The sequence below is a fragment of the Glossina fuscipes genome, unplaced genomic scaffold, assembly GCF_014805625.2.
Source record: "Glossina fuscipes isolate IAEA_lab_2018 unplaced genomic scaffold, Yale_Gfus_2 188, whole genome shotgun sequence".
Classification (NCBI taxonomy): domain Eukaryota; kingdom Metazoa; phylum Arthropoda; class Insecta; order Diptera; family Glossinidae; genus Glossina; species Glossina fuscipes.
The window spans coordinates 484053-496119 of NW_023998531.1; the positions used below are offsets into that span (position 1 = coordinate 484053).

At 35.9% G+C, this 12067-nt stretch overlaps 1 pseudogene; it reads left to right on the forward strand.

Annotated features, from left to right (window-relative positions):
• Positions 1–9512: 9512 nt before the first annotated feature.
• Positions 9513–10247, forward strand: LOC119641893 (annotated as a pseudogene).
• Positions 10248–12067: the final 1820 nt, after the last annotated feature.

Here is a 12067-nt window from a genome sequence, read left to right on the forward strand (position 1 = left end):
CGCTTCAAGAAACCCATTGTAGAAGCTCTTTTAATCCTATTCCACCCAAATCATATACTGGATACTTCACGAATGCTGGTCAAAACTCATATTCCAAACAAGGAGTAGGTGTTTTTATAAAATCAAGTATACCTCACAAACGCATAAATTTAAGCTCAAATATACAAGCCGTAGCGATACAAATAATGTCAAATATAAAATTTACAGTGCTTTCGCTCTATATTCCACCTTCGCAATCGTTTTCTCAGCAAGAACTCTACAATTTATTCTCCGTACTTTCCCCCCCATTAATTATATGCGGCGATTTCAACAGCTGGAATGAATACCATCTGGGTCTCAACAGTGAACAACACTCGCGGTACTGTTTTAGAAAAGGCCTTTTTTCAAAGCAACCTTTGCGTTTTAAATGATGAAAAACCAACGCACTTCTCAACTCATACTTTTCACATCATACTTTTTCACATATTGATTTAACATGTTGCTCTCCATCACTTCTTCCTTTGGTGTCCTGGTCTATTTCTGATGATCTACATAATAGTGATCACTTTCCAATCATAATCGATTTTAAATATCGGATATCTCTGTATATAAGAAACAGGCCGCCCTCATTTTTGAAGTGGCCAAGCAATCTAAACCTACCGATATAGTCCTTGCGTTGGGTGACTTCAACTTGCCTCAAGTCAATTGGTTTTACAGTGATAGTTCTGGCTGTTTGATTCCTTCCTCAACGTCTGATAAAGCCGTTGTGTTCTTCAATGAATTATTTGATAATAACTTAGTTCAATACAATGGTACCCCTAATTGTAATGGGAGATTTCTTGATCTCTGCTTTGCAAATTTTCCTGAGGTTTGCGTTAATCGTTGTTTTCCGTTTAGTTTACCTGAGGATCCATATCATCCAGCATTGGGTGTTTCCTTTCATTACAAGTATGTTGGTTCGTTGAACCTCTATAACGTTCCAAATTCAAATTTTTCATATCAACGTTATGATTTCCATAAAATCAATGTTTCCATACTAAAATCTCATCTTTCTCATTTTGTGCTCGATTTCTCAGAGGGAAGCATTGATAGCTTACTGTCGTCGTTCTACAATGTATTAAATCAAGCTATTTCTGCATCCGTTCCGATCAAGCAGTCCCGTCCTCGAAGTAAGGATCCCCCGTGGTTTAATAAGACAATTAAATACTACAAGAATAGGAAAAACAAGTTGTTCAAAAAATTTTCGAAAAGTGGTTCTTCTTTCGACAATTTCGCCTACTCAATGGCAAGGCATAAATTTAATTCCCTCAACCGCCAATACTACTGCAGATACCTTCAGTTTGTTAAATCCTCCTTGTTTTCTAACCCTAAATACTTTTTTAAGTTCGTTAATTCCAAAAGAAAAATCTCCATAAATCCATCGTTTGTGTCTTTTAATGGCTCCGAGTCCTCGGATGATTTTGAATCCTCAAATCTCTTTGCGGAATACTTCCGACAGAACTTTTCAACTGCCAATTTTGATTTATCGGAAAATTATCCATATTCGATTTCTAATTCGGTTTCAATTCCCAACTTTGTTATATCGGAAAATGACGTTTTTGAAGGATTGAACTCTCTGAAATATAATTGTTCGCCTGGACCCGATGGGATCCCCTCATGTGTACTTATATCTTGTGCTGGCGAGCTTTGTGATGTTATCTCAAAGATTTTTAATAAGTCTTTGAATTTAGGTGTTTTCCCTTTGTGTTGGAAGACTTCTTTCCTTATTCCTATTCACAAAAGTGGTAGTAGGCAACTTGTAGAGAACTACAGAGGCATCGCCAAGTTGAGTGTCTTACCTAAACTGTTCGAGCGAATTGTGGCTCAGCATATAGCCTTTTCCATGAAATTGTATATTTCTCCTTTCCAGCATGGTTTTCGAAAGGGAAGATCTACGGTGACAAATCTGTTGGAGTTTACTTCTCATGTTTTCAAGGCTTTTTCTAGTGGTTCTCGCACTGATGTCATTTACACTGACTTTAGCAAGGCGTTTGATATGGTTAATCATAGACTTCTTAGATTTAAAATCCAGACCTCTGGCTTTCCTCTCTTCTTAGTTGAATGGTTAAGCTCTTATCTGTATGGTAGATCATTCAGGGTTTTGTTTAACCTCATTACCTCGGATGAATTTCCCGTGACGTCTGGCGTACCTCAAGGTAGCCACTTGGGACCTATTTTATTTAATCTTTACATCAATGATTTGCCCTCCGTGATTAAATTCAGTAAGATTTTAATGTATGCTGATGATGTGAAACTGTTTACTTCTTTTTCCGTAGAATCGCAATCACATCATCTTCAAAGTGATTTGAACAATTTGGTTGCATGGTGCTCCCTCAATCTTCTGAAGCTAAATCTAAATAAATGTAAGAAGCTTTCTTTCTTAAGAAGGAAGTCGTTTAGTACCCAATACTTCATTGATTCGCACAGGTTGGAAGACGTCGATTCGTTCATAGATTTAGGCGTTCTATTCGATTATAGGTTACGTTTCAATTTGCATATTGAGTCCTCGTTAAGCAAAGCTAGGTCCGCTCTTGGTTTTATAAAGAGGTGGTCCAAAGAGCTTGATGATCCTTAGATTACTAAAAGGCTTTATACGTGTTTGGTTAGACCTATTCTTGAGTATGCCTCTGTTGTGTGGTCTCCTTCATATAGATGCTACGTAGGTTCAATTGAATCTATACAAAAGCAATTCTTGCTGTTTGCCCTTAGGAATTTGGGTTGGGACCCGATTTCCCCTCTTCCACCCTATGAAAATAGGTTGCTTCTGTTATCCTTACCGTCACTCGAGAAACGTAGATTTGTTCTTGGGGTTTCCTTCCTAATCAAATTAATAAATGGTGCAATTGATTCGCCCGCATTACTTCGTGAGATTTGCTTTAATGTCCCTAACCGCTTCTCTAGGCACTTTATGTTGATAAAGCTTAGTCAATGCAAATATAACTTTGAACTGTTTAACCCGCTCAGAGTTGTTTGCAAGAACCTAAATGATGTCTATCATCTATTCTCATTAACGGACTCTTTAAAGTCCATTACAGCAATTTTGCTCAACAAGCGCGATTTACCTATGTCGTACTTAAACTGATTTAACCTTAGATTTTGTCATTATGAGTCGAAAATTAATTTGTTGTTAACAATTATCGGTTGCCAAGCTTATGCATGTTTGCGATGGCTTAGGGGTTCACTTGCAATTTGGTCCTGTATTGGTTGTGGGTGTGGCTCTATGCTAATTGTGTACATGCTTTTTTTTTTCTTTTTTTTTCCTCCTTATTTGTTTTATTGTACTTATACTAAGTTTTATTATTAAATAATTTTAAGATTTACTTAAGAGTCAATTGAACTCGACTGCTATTTTGTTTTAGTTGAGTTTCTTGTATAAGTGGAATAAATAAATAAATAAATAAATAAATAAACTTTTAACGTCCTCTGCTACTCCAGCAAAACAGGCCAAATTTCAGTCATTTTTGAATTCAAAGCCATTTAACGGGAACTACAACCATGATGTTGCTATTATGTCTAAAGCGATTCGCACGGCTGCTCATCTTTCTATTCCTCAATCCAACACCTCTTTTAAACGAGCTAGGTGTTCCTTGGTGGAACAACACGCTTTCGTTTTTGAGGAAAAATAAAACGGATCTATGGCACCGCTTTAAGAGATGTCCTGATCATAATCACTTGTTATTATACAAAAAGGCCAATGCTCTATTCAGGAAGGAATTACGGAAATCAAAAGCACTTAGTTTCGAACTTTTCTCGAGACCAATTCACAGAAATACATCAATGAAAGTTGTCTGGAACAAAATCAACAGACTTAATGGGATTGCAAACCTGAACGAAATTTCTGCCATCTGCACTCCCAATGGAACTTTAACTGACGCGGATGAGATTTCTAATTACTTTGGAAAAGTGTGGTGCGAATACTCCTCTGACAGCAACTTCTCCAGTGCTTTCATTGAAAATAAAAGGACTACAATATCTCTTCCAAATAATATCGATAGATGTGCCATGTCCTGGAAAATTGCGTATCTACCACAGAACTTGGAAGTTGTCTCTCCAATTTGAAGGGGAAGACACCTGCTCTAGACCGCATCTCATACCAAATGATCAGTGCTATCTCTAAGTCTAGTAAAAAGAAATTACTGGACCTATATAATACGGTATTTATGACTGGCCATATACCCTACATGTGGAAACTGGCAACAGTTGTTCCAATTCCAAAGTCAAAAAATGTCTCCATCGCATCAGATTATCGCCCAATTTCTCTTTTATCTTGCCTCTCTAAGGTACTAGAGAAGATTATGGCATCTAGATTATCTTGGTTTCTTGAGTCTAAGAACCTGATAACAAAGCAACAAGTTGGTTTCAACCGCGGTAGAGGGTGCATCGACGCTCTGTTACATATTGATTATTTTACAAGCAAAGCAATTTCCGAACGAAATCACGTAACAATTTTCTCAATTGATTTCGAAAAAGCATTTGACAGAGTTGGTCTTCATGTTATCTTAAGACTCTTGAAATCATGGAATGTTGGACCCAAATTCTTCAATTACATCAAATCATTCATGTCGCATCGGCGGTTCAAAGTCAGAATCAACAATCATCTTTCTGATTCCTTTCCGCTAATGAATGGCATTCCGCAAGGATCTCCTCTCTCTGTCACGCTTTTCCAGATCGCTTTCAACGAAATTAGCAAAATTCTTTGCCGTGTACCAAGAGTGGAACATTGTCTCTACGCGGACGATGTATACATTTTTACAAAAGAAAAAGACAACACGAAAGCAATCAACATCCTAGAATCTATTGCATGTGAGATCTCCACGTGGGCAAACTCGTCAGGAGCTAAAATTTCTATACAAAAATCAAAAAAAATGCACATATGTCGAAAACATATGTGCGATGCTGGAAACCTACTGATGCATATTAACGACTTACCAGTACTCAATGTGCAGACGCTCCATGTTCTCAGGCTCACGTTTCCAACAATTATCGTTGGAAAGCACACTGTCTTCGCTTAAAAAACTCCCTTTTAACAAGGGTAAATTTCATACAGTACGTTGCTTGGAGAAGCCATGCGCATATTAACACTATTGCTTATGTTAAACAATGCTTGTGTTAAACAAGATTGACTATGCTTCGATAATTTATGGCAATAGCTGCAAATCTAATATCAACATCCTTAAACCGGTCTATCACCAAGCCGTCAGAGCAAGTTGTTATGCTTTTCGGACGACGCCCATAAATAATATTATAATTGAAACTGGTCTCCCAACTTTAGAAAATAGACTGTATGAGTTAAAAGCTAAAATAGTCCCTAAGCTTCTTAATTCAAACAAATTCATTCTCGGTGATGACGTAAGAAAGGTTATTACTGCGAAGAAAATTCCAAAGTCACCATCTGCAATTGACCATTGTTTGTGCATCGCAAAGGAATTGAACATTCCCTTAAAAATTTCCCGCCCTTTTGGTGTTAAACCTCCCTGGATTTTGAAAGACTGCTCTTTTGACATCTCACTGTCTATGCACAAGAAAGAAGATACTCCAAATTACGTCTTCAGGAATCTAATAGCTGAAAAAACCCAAGTACTGGTTGGAATCTTTTGTACACAGACGGCTCAAAATCTCCTTGTGCGGTGGTAGATGCTACAGGACGGGTTCTTCTCAACCACATATTTCACGAAGGTACTTCAACTTTCACAACGGAAGCCAGAGCTATCCTTCACGCTGCCAACCTTGCCCATAAAAACAAACTCAAAACCGTTATTGTTACCGACAGTTTGTCTGTATTACAAGCTGTTCGGAATCCTTCGACTTTGAGATGGAGCACCATCAACAAATTAAGGAATATAATTTCTACACCCGACGGAAAAATTAAAATGTTATGGGTACCAAGTCACATCGGTTTACTGGGAAAGGAGGAGGCTGATCGAGCGGCAAAGTATGCTGCTTCTGCTCCTCTAATTATGGATGATGTCATGGAAAAGTTGGATCTGGAAAGATACATTGGAAGAAAAGTTAAAGAGAAAATTGCAGAAGGAAATTTACAATACCATCATCAACACTACTCTTGCATTAACCCTCAATTAACTCCTCCTCTATATCCAACAAATGTTGAGAAAATCAAGATCGAAACATTCTCGAGAATTCGCCTTGGTCATAAAATTGCAACTCACCAATGGATCCTGAAGAAGTCTCCTTCCCCAATCTGCTGTTGTGAAAAAACTCTTACTATAAAGCACATTCTCTGCGACTGCCTCAACTTTTCCTCGGCTAGAAGTATTGCATTTGGAACGATTAACCCTTTGAACATTCTACAATCAGCTTCAGAAAATGATTATTTCATATTTCAAGTCAGCGGCAATTGCAGCGAAAAACTTATCAGACAAAGGAAATGTTTGTTTTTGCAGCGTCTTAATCATTCTAAGCGTATCGAATTCATTTTCGAAAATTGTTTACGAAATTTATCAATCAATAACTTAACTTCATTCACAATTACTAAATGAATAAAAATACATGCGCACATTTATCAGCATCGCATGACGGCGAATAGAGTACAAAAAGAATGTGACATTCGAAGTTTTTTTATTACGACTAAATATTTGACTTCAATCAATTAAATCGTTCGGTCGCCAACAGGCGCATATCGAACAAGACTTATCAACGCGCTTGCGCAAAAAATTCGCAAACATAGCGGAAGGAGTTTAACCTTTCAATAACCTTTTAAATTATTAAGAGAATTCTTTAATTTCTGTACAATATTTCGCACGATATAGACATGAAAGAGGTCAAATTAGCTCTGCACAGCATACGTCTTTTAACGAATGCATCCGCAGTCAACCCAACGTAACAATAATAGTCACGTTTTGCCCAAATTTTTTTTATTGAAAACACCAATTGCCAATTTTGCAAGATATCAAGCATTTGAACTGCAAGGAAAAAATCAGATCGTCACGAACATACCCGGCAATTAACATAAAAAAAGAATTGGTTGAGACATTTTTTAATTCAATCGCAAGTAATTGCGTTTTCACTTGAACTTTTGAAATTATATTTTATAGCGTTCCTTAGTCTAAGACAACATGCTTTATCGAAATCAATAATACGCAAATTAGCTGCTTGGTTCCACTCGCGAAATTTCGATGTAAACACACGACCTGCCATGATCAACAAACCGTTGGTAAAGTTAATGAAATTCTTCGAAAAATTGAGAAAGGCTGGCATATTTAATCAGCATTATTACATCCTTACGAAGCTAAACAGCCCGAAAGAGTAACTTGCCAAAAAAAGATCTAAATTTTGCGGTCATATGAATGTATATTAAAACATGGAAAGGACCGAATTTCGGAGTGCGGACTGCTAACGAAACGAAATTTAATGGAGCATTCAAGGTGGGCCGCGTTAACACCCGAAAAGATCGCAGTCCAAAATGGATTTGTTTTAACGCCAAATAATGTATTGCGAATTGGTATAACTAGGCTATACAACTCATTCCAATCAAAATTCATCAATACGGAAAACATTGTCTTTCATTACAACGTTGACCCTGCAATGCCTACCAAATGTGTTTGAACTTACAGGAAAATGCAACATTTTTTTTCAATTGTAGATGCAAAAGTTTAGCAAAGCGTGCTTTTTGTCCTAAGTCTACAGTTAACTGCAATCTTGATAATAACTAGTAGGCAGTAGTGTTAAATAAGTAAACCGGATCTGACAGTTCCTAGAAATTTATAATTGGAGGGCAACTAGACTAAGCCATTAAAATGCTGTAAATCCATTTACAAAATCAATTGCTAAATACGCAAACTTATCTTCAATTTGAATACTGATCACAAATTCTCCGTGTTATATTTAATACAGATAGTAGATAGAATACTAATATAGATCATAGTCGTTCTTAAATTATCTTCCAATTTATATCTCCTGAGGTAACATCAACAAATAAACAAATAAAGCGTACGTCTGCAATAAAAAAGCAAGTCTATCTCGCATAGAAGCAAAATGTAAGAATATACAACTTTCCTTTTTCATACACCATAAATCTGCAAAGAGCAAAGCAAATAAGAAGATGTAGGCAAATTTTAACCAAATTATTGAGAATAAGAACGCTTATTCTCAGATGTAGGCAATTTTTAGATATTGTTTTAAAATGTTTGAGTAAATCGGGTATTTCTAAAAAGAAGAGTACCTATATAGAATTAAGAAAATCATTTTTAAATATTTCACAAATAGGTGGAAATTATAGTAAAGAAAAAAGTGTTGAATTTTTATAATACGATAAATAACATCGCATGAAGAAGAATATGATTACAATTTTGGGAAAAAAGTTTAAAGACATGTTTTGTTACATAGTAAGGGAACAGATTTCTTATGACTGTTTTTTGAAGGCAGGGAGAACTCTTACGCTTATTTATTTTATGGCTGGTTGAATTCCCCTTTTTTTATTAACTTATTAAATTGAATAAAAAAAATTCATTCAGATAAATTAAAAATCAAAAAAAACGTTTGCAACGCGCAGAAAGGGCGACAAAGTATATACATTCTTGATCAGTATCATGAATCGAGTTGAGCATGTGGTCTGTCCGGCTGTCCGTCTGCATAAGCATTCTCCCGGTCGCATAAATGACATTATCAACTCTAAATTTAGCAAACTCTTCTTTTGGCAGCAACTAGATCAATTCACGAGCCCATCCGGTTCATACAAATCAATATAAGATTAAAATCTTCTTTTTTTTTTAATTTCTATAATTTTTTATTTTTCTCTGGAAAACCAAATTACAAATTGAAAGAGATGTTTTATATGTAAGCTTCAATAATGAGGAAGTTTCAACGTCGGTAAGCACAGGAGCAAAAGTTCTGCTTCTACCCCACTTTTGGTAAAGTGTATATTGCGGTTGTAAAGATGTAAGAAGTAGTACGTATACGGACTCAAGATATACCCATCTTTTTATTATACCGATCGGTTCAGAAAATGATTCTGAATATGTAACTTTGTGTTCAAGCGACAGGTCGCACGACGAACGCTATTGAAAACACTTTGGATCTATCTACTTTTTCGACCACTCGCAATACTGCCTTATTTTTGAAAGTGCTTATGTGAGAAAACTTGCAATTTTGAAAATTTCTTGATAAAAGTGGCTAAATAATAATAATTTGGCATTTTGAATTGGTCTAAAAACTTTAGAGCGGCTCGGGCCGTTTTCTGAACCCTCTCTTACGTAGCGAAAGCTAAAGTTCATATGACAAAAAGGTCTAGTTTTCAATGACTTTTCAAAGAACACGTCTGCAACGTCCACATGCCTATACGGCAATAAATTTTATTTTGAAAGTAGTAAAAACCAGTTGCGCCCACTCCGTGTTATAGAGCATCAAAATTTTGTTCTTTTTTTGTGTTTTAAAATTCCGTTGATGGGTATAAGAGATTCGGTCACGAATATTTCTTACATGTTTTTTCACGTTTGTTTCTCTATCATCCCCACCAAAGCAGGAGACATTTTTCAAGGATGACAAAGGATGATAAAGGTTGGAAATAAACATGTTATAAACTTTGTGTTATTTTTGAACGACAGGACAAGATGAGGTGGACATAATGAAAAAAACAACTGTATTAGTTTTCGAAAACCTTGAAAAATCGTGGATCACCCGTAATTGTGCGTTGATAGATATGAAAGTTGAACTTGGTGTTAACGAAGGAGGTGGTTTTCGACTTGAAAGCGAAGACGTTTGATAGTGGACAAGCAAGTCCACCGTAATTTGGATCTGGTGAAAAGCAACTTTATCAGCAAACAATTACCAGACATTATTCCAAAGAACGATGAAGAAGAATTGCAAAAAAATCTCCAAGAATTGTAAAGCCTTAGGTTGAGGTCAGCTCATAAGGGATAAGAAGAAATTTTGCATATTGTGTGTGAATATGAAAGCATTATGAATAATCTCGTATTTATTACTGTAGCTGGCCGCTCTAATGGGTTAGGCCCTGTGTTGTCTGGCAACACAACCTATCCCGCAGTCAATTGCCCTCCTTCGAAAGCTGAAGATGTGCAAATTGAGAACAAATTTACGCTGGTTTGGGATGCGCCACTGTCTTATATCCGGAGGTTGCCGTACTTAACGCTGCTCAGATGTTAGGCCTTTTCAACTACAAGATCTGGGCAAAATTGCTTGTCAAACAGTTAAATAAGTTTGTTATGCTCAAAAAAGGTGGTACGAAGTTATATCTTTTTGTTTTTTCAACTTAATAAGTTTTGTGGCTGACTACATAAACAAATTGAAATCATTATTCTGTACTATATTTTGCACGCACTTAGATGTTTCTTATAATATCTGAAATCTTGTTCAGAACCTTGATATCGTAATTACATATCATAATTGTCAAACATATGTACCAGTGGGTATGACTGAATACTTCTCGCTAATGAATCTAATATTGCGTGTATCCAGGCTAACGGTACAACTACCAGTATTTTGTATACAGTGGATCAAATTGACATGAAAGAAATTTGACTGACGTGAAATTGAGTTAATTAGTTCGGAATTTATTAAAAAGCAGGAGTAAAAGAATGGCGCTATTTGCCCGGGAGCATTCTAACAAAAAATATGAAACCGCGAAATTTTCTTTTCTTCTCTTCAAACACTTTAACTTGGCCGGTCTTTGTCAGCGTATTTTTAGATCCAGGTATAACGACTATTGCTGGAGGTTGTGTACGGGCCTGAAGAATGTTTGGATAACCCTTTTCGAAAATATCTAGCATGGGAAAAACGTCGTTTTCAACGTTGCTTCATCTTTTTGTCTTTCGTGGGTATGCTTGCAAAAAGATCACATTTATTTTTTTGCTTTCCCTCTTTGCTCGTTCGAAGAATGTTAAATTTGCGGCCTTAATATTTGTGATTACCTCAAAATTCTCCGACTACAGAAGAATATATCAAAATAATCGACTTTTGTACAAGTAACAGAAGTAATCAGTTTGTTGAAAACTAGATCATCTAGCAAGAAAATTTTTTTTAATGTTATATGGAGCCAGATATTTTCCCGTCCAACGCGCCTACGGTGTTCGTTATATTTATCACAAATGGCATTTCGGCAAACATATACGTTGGCGTATGACTAAAGAGATTTTGTGTTAATCGTAGTTTCTAAACGCCGACTCAGATAGATCATAGCGTATTCCAATAGATTGCTTTCGTTAAACTCTCAATAGCTGACGCTTGCAGTAGCTCGAGAGTATTTATATAGTTGTTTATACGTATATGCAGCCACAGGTTCTGTCGACCGAGAACAAACTAATCTACCTACACTACAAGTGCTTTAAACTAAATTAAGCTGACAAAGTAAACTTAAAAAAGGTAAGTTATATATAAATAAATTATAATACATAAATAAAGCTTAAGGTTAGTTATATGATAAGGTAAAGAAAAGAAAAACAATAAAAAGCAAGTAAGAAAGTTATATTCGGCTCTGGCCGTAAATCCTATTTATCATAGCGTTTGTATACATTAATACCCTATTTTTATTCAATGTCAAAAATACAAGATGTTATCTTGTAGTTACTAATTATAATCACAAAATGTTCTTCCGAGATATTGGAAACTCCGAATCTCGTAATTATCTGCTATGCACTTCCGAAAGCCTAAGTTAATTTACATATTACAACGTATACAGAAAGAAAAGTAAATTGTAACAATAGCAACAGGGAGCAACAGCAAGGCATTTTGATTTATCTCATTAATTAATTAATCTTATTTCAATGCTGTTTTCCCTTATATTACTATATGACTTGTTGCAATGTAACCGTTTTCGCGATGAATAATTAAAATTAATTTTGGAAAAAAAAAAAATATGACAACAAATTCGGCTTTTATCGCGCACATAGCAGCAGATTTCTATTTACTTGCAAAACTTTGATCTTTGTTCTCTCAATGTTAACTATATATAAAGGCAATGCGAGTGGCGTGGGCGGTGGTTGTTCTGTCGATTTCCTTCGCAATTTTGAATTATTTGACCATAGAAAACATCAATATTGTAGACCATCGAGTGGATGTGTGATTTGCTCGCACGTCC